Source organism: Heteronotia binoei, chromosome 7 (assembly GCF_032191835.1).
Source record: "Heteronotia binoei isolate CCM8104 ecotype False Entrance Well chromosome 7, APGP_CSIRO_Hbin_v1, whole genome shotgun sequence".
In the NCBI taxonomy this organism is placed as follows: Eukaryota; Metazoa; Chordata; class Lepidosauria; order Squamata; family Gekkonidae; genus Heteronotia; species Heteronotia binoei.
This window is the reverse complement of record NC_083229.1, coordinates 103,077,948-103,083,947: the sequence shown is the minus strand read 5'-3', so window position 1 is coordinate 103,083,947 and position 6,000 is coordinate 103,077,948.

The window sequence follows — 6,000 nt, the reverse complement described above, 5'->3', positions numbered from 1 at the left end:
ATATTGTAAGTGGGTCCTGAGAGTATAAATTGGATCACCCAAACTAGAAAGTGCTGCAGATCTTTCTGATTTCTTTAAAAAAAAAAGATTTTTGATAATGTCATTATCAGAGGAGGGATTGTCTTTAATCTTATTCATGGAGCCAAGCAAGCTGACCCCAAATTTTTCATCCTTTGACTCATTTTTTTCTTCCAGTAAGATGAGGTGAACTGATGAATCAGAGGATAAAAGCTATCTTGGAAGAATTACTTTAATTAGATTGCTACTGCCCAGGAAGGGTAAGGGAGAGGCTACTGTCTGGGCAAATCCAATTTGTTTGAACTGAGCTATACAAAGTCTCCAGTTTCTGATTAAAGATTACAGGAGGGAAGAAAAATAGTATTTCCCACATCTCTTATATGTTTGATTTTCAGTGTCGTGTTGCAGAGGAAGCCCCATGGAAGTGAATACATCTTACATTATCATGGTACTAAAAAACTACTTTTGATTAATGATCTAGAGACTGTGTGAAAGGCAGATGTGTATATTCTCTCTCATTAAAATCAATGCAAAAATCTATCCAGTTGCCAATGTGATTATTGATCAATGTTTGTAGCTAAATAAGCCTACATTTGTACATTTGGTTATTATGTGTTTTGGTTACTTTTCAGTTGCATACTTATAATAAGGCAAATTTTTAAAAATTTCTGTTGTCAAATACTGCCCTCCAGCACTGTTTTGGGTTAGAAAAGCAGTTTGTGGGAGTCCTTCCTCTCCCCTCCCCCATTCTATTGTGGCCCTAACCATTTAGGCCATACAGTGTTTTTAAAAGGCATTCCAGAACTCTAGAAAATGGAGGCTCAAATACAGGGATGGCATCTCATCTAGTTTGGCCCTTGCTCTAGTCTACTAGGAGAAAGGGGTGCATAGTAGAAACCTTCCCTACCCCTGTGCTATGTTTCATTTCTAAAGCACTGCATTCTTTCCCTCTCAAAGAACTAAGACAGTGTGAACACAATTGATCTATAACAATCACTACTGTCTTCTCTGACTGCCATCAGTTCTCCAGGGTTTCATATGGAGATGCCCAAAATTGAATCTGTGACCTTTATGAAGCAGATGCTCTGCCTCTGATCCATAGTCCCTTCCCTTAGGAAGCAGAGTGCAGTTTTCTTCTTCTTTCTTTTCCCACTTTGACTAAATACATTGGCTGAACTGTGTGTGTGCGTGCCAATTGCCCGTAATGTGTACACTTTTCCTGCTATCATACCATGATTTGGTCTAATGAAACACACCACTCCCTCAGGATTAGAAAAATAAGACATGTCATGGTACATAAAGCCCATCCCTGCCCTCCCACTTTAACAATATTTGACCATCAGTGCTTCCTCTCTGAATACTTTTTTAAAAGCTTACTCCCCCCACCCCCAACTGCCCACATCCTACATTGGATCATGATCTTTTGGTATATGTACATTCTTGCCATATGGAGTAGAAATTATAGTGTTGGAATTAGCAGCTGTACATTGCAAGAGTACTTGTTGATTTTTAAAATTCAGTTTGATTATAAAACAAAAACAATACACCATTACAAGAGCTGCAGAGGCAAGCACCAGCTGTTTCCAACTCTGGGGTGATGTCGCATCATGACGTTTTCATGGCAGACTTTTTACGGAGTGGTTTGCCATTGCCTTCCCCAGTCAGATTTCATCATCATGCAAAAAGGAATCTATATTTGGAGGGGATCACCAAATCTCACTCCTTCCAAATAAGAGACACCCACTTGTCCAAAAAGTGAGATAATTTAGAATCTGAATCTATTGGCTTAGCCATTAAAGAGGTCTTCTCCATGACCATAAGATCACAACTTGCACAATGTTAAAGCTAGAGGTTTATCCTTCCAGTTGTTGCAATACACAATCAAGTTAAAAACAGTATAAGCTTTGGTGCATCAATATCCTTACAAGAAGTTAAGTCCAATATAGCCATTTGAGATCTAGATCTTAATTTTACTTTACAGATCTACAGTTGATCTTAGCCAAAAGGCCAAAAAGCTATTGGTTTGCAAACTGTCTCTGGCAGTTATTTACAGAAATAAAACGGTTGACCCTTCTGGAGATTATACATTCATCTCCCCACAAGGAGCAAGTATAACTGGCTATAGATTAGAGGTTTTCACCTCTCTAAAGTATTGGAGTTTAAAGCAGAAGATTATGGAATAAGTGACCATTTCCCAATCTCCATCAAAATATCAATGGAGGCTGCATCAGACTCAAGCACTGGCCAAATTGATCCCAAAGTATTGCCGTCTAAATGAAGATGTTGGCTGAAGCTGTTATAAAAGTGCTCCATACTACTGAAGCACAAAATCTGAAAAACAGAGGATTCTGACAGGCCGTGATTGTCACACCATGTGACAATACCATGATTGTCACACATGATTGTTGGAAACCATGGTTCTGCTCATCCAACTGTTTGATCCAGTTCTACTAAACAGCAGGAATGCAAAGGAAAATCAAAAGATTTCCACGATCATACAAAGAGCTGGTTCTACAAGGACTGCAAAAAGGCCAAAAATCAAGTTAAACAGAACTATAACCTTTTCAGACACAATAAAACTTCATTGATTTTAGCCAGAAGAGAATATAAAGTTATGCTGAAGAAGAAAAAGTGCCAGCCTATTGAAATCTTTATGAGACAAAATAATTGCAGCAAATCTATTGACCAATCCGTCTGCTGGCAGTAATTGGCAAACTGTAAAGAACACACCTCTTTTGCAGAAAAAAACTGCTGCACTGGATAGATAAAGAGGAGGCAGACCTCATTTTGGGCAGGAGGCTCACAGGAGCGGAACTCTGGAACCTCTAAACTTTAGTGTGCTCTTTCTTTCTACCCCCCCTCCAAAAAAACCCCCTTGCTTCTGGGTTCCATTGTTCAACCCCACCCCCCGAGAGAATTTTGCTGAACTCTTAAGATTTGACAAACTTTTTAATATTTCCCCCCACAAAAATGGGAATATAACCAAAACATATAGCAGACAGATGGAAATCTTCATCATGCCACTGTGGCCATATGGGAGAAAGTAATTTTAAAAGTATGATGGGAATAAGGTTTTATTATGACAATTATAATTCAAGAAACATTTTAAGGTAGATGCTGAGCTGATACAATTTAGTTCACCTTCCAGTGATGTCAGGGGTGTGTGGCATATACAAATGAGTTGTGCTAATGAGCTCCGGCACCTCTTTTGCTATGAAATTACCCCTGATGTTACTCAAACCAGGAGATGGTACTCAAACAAGGCTACTCTCACAGCTTCTGTGACTGGAAGACTGGGACAATAAAACCCCAGAGGCTGTAACAAAAACCTCCTATGGAGAAGGGACCTGGCAAACTCCCCTTGAAAACCTGTTATTGTTCAGCAAGGAGGAATCTCAATGGGCTTGAATTCTGTTTAGAGATAACCTTGCACATAATAAATTCATAGGCCATTACTACAGCCAAATTTTTTTTTCTGTGTTTGCTCTCTTTATTCTGTGAGCTTGAGGGGGTGGAGGGGGGACACAAAATCTCATGTCATTGGGAAACACAGTTTCTCATGGAACGTGAGACTGAATAGGAGAAGTGGCCGAGTTCTGAGCATTATTCAGCCTTTCCTGCCTGGTCAGATGAACACAAGCAGACACAAATTTGAGCATCTTCTAGCCATATAATTATGGCTTATGGCTAGAGTCACAATGTACTGTAGCTTAAATCATAATATGTGTGTGTTAAGTGCTGTGACTTCACTTCTGATTTATGGCAACCCTATGAATTAATTACTTCATAAACATCCTGTCATCAACAGCCTTGGTCAAGTTTTGCAAACTGAGGGCCACAGCTTCTTGGATGGAGTCAATCCACCTCACATTGGGTCTTCCTCTTTTCCCACTGCCTTTCCAGTGTTATTAAATCATAATGCAAATAAACAATACAAGCAATTAAAATTTGTATTAGAATCTCCTTATTTGCTAACCATCAACAACCCTCATGAATACTCTGAGGAAAATGACTTAATATTCACTGGAAGTTTCAAAAAAGCACGCACCTGGAAACAAGTTTTCAGACCCTTATCCTCTTCTAGCACTGTCCACAATGAATAATCTCAGTAACATTACTTCCAGTGTAATACCCATTTATATATGTGTGTGGAAAAGACAATCTAATTTTTCTTTCTACTTTCAGTTGCTGTCTTTTATAGCAGGATATGAATGAAACCTGATGTGTCAGCATTTCAGTTATCAGCACATCTTTGATCTTGCTATTCTTGCATGTTGAATATTTACTTCACAGTTCAAAGACCCCCTTCGTGGGTACAGTTTGTTCATTCCAAATATAATCTAAACTGCTCTGAACAGCTTGTTCAATAAATGCCCATATGTTACTTTTACTTTAAATGGTGTGCTGTATAGTTAGTCCTGGAAAGTACACATTTGCTTTGACTATTGATATTCATGAGTGTGGAGAACATTTCACCCATCTTTTCGGGGGGAGGGCTGGTAGTACTTATTTCCCATGTGGTATACCTCATATATCTCCATCTAAATATTACTGGAGTGACAGACTACAAACACAAACTAATAGCTCCTATGCTGCACTGACAATCATGAATTGGAGGTGAAAATGATTTGCAAGGTTTGATTGATTAGGGATGATGCTGTGGCTTTTTGGACTGAAACAAGTTCTCTACACGCAGCAACCAGATAATTTGAAAACTGATGGATCATTTCCTCTGCACAGCCAAAGTACCAAATATTTGTCATATTGATAGAGAATTTGTAGTCACCTCTGTGTTGTTTAAAAAAATACTGCCAGTATTATTCCATAAACCTCTTAGAGGGTTCAGTTAAAATCATTACCACTTAATGATTCTTCTTTGGTGTCTGTGTACTAGAAGTATCACAAGGCTTTGAAGGTAAGTGTGAAAAGCCATTTTTATTAACTGAGGGACCCACGCAGACTCCAATGATTTTGAGGGAAACAGGTTTATTTTAAACTATAAACCTTCCCTTCAGTTACCAGGTTTCTAAAGGTTTTGTGGCACATGAGCAGAATATGGAGGTCACTGAGGCAGGAACATATGTTTATTTAAAGATTTTCAGTCACAAATCATCATCACAGGACTCCAGAGAAAGAGAAATCTGGCTGAGAGGCACATTAATTTAGAAAGTCATTTCAATTTTCTTTAATACTTTCAAGCACAAACAAGTTCTTACCACTAGATTGGTTCCTAACACCAAGCCACTAGGTTGGTTCCTAACACACACATAGTATTCCATCCACACAAACCTGCCACACAAGTCTGCTCATTGCCAGAGACAGGGCCTAAAATTGAGTACTCTATTCTCTGTCAGAAGTAGAGCTAAACTACACTGCCAAGCAGAGCCACCCTTCGCTCATCAAGTGAGAGGCTATTATTTTCCTTCATGGGTGGGACAGCCTTCTATCCATCACAATACGTGTATGAGAACTCCAATTTGTTGGATGTTCTTTCATTATCTCTTGGTATCTACTGCAATTTCTATCCAGTTTTCTATCCAAAGTATTTTGTTTTGTCAAGGAATAGATTGAATTTTGCATTTACGGTATTAATGATATCTCTATGCTACAATTTATTTGAGTTCTGAGCCTAGATAATGAGAGAGATGAAAACATGTGCCTCTTGTTTTGAAAAGTAATCTTCCGAATTGGGGGGCAGGAGGACAATAGAAGAGATATTGAAAATGATCAGTGGCTACCAAAGGTTTACAAGATAATGCATGGGATGGAGAAAGAAGTACTTTTCTCCCTTTCTCACAATACAAGAACTCGTGGGCATTCGGTGAAATTGCTGAGCAGTCAGGTTAAAACGAATAAAAGGAAGTACTTCTTCACCCAAAGGGTGATTAACACGTGGAATTCACTGCCACAGGAGGTGGTGGGTGCTACAAGCATAGACAGCTTCAAGAGGGGGTTAGATAAAAATATGGAGCAGAAGTCCAT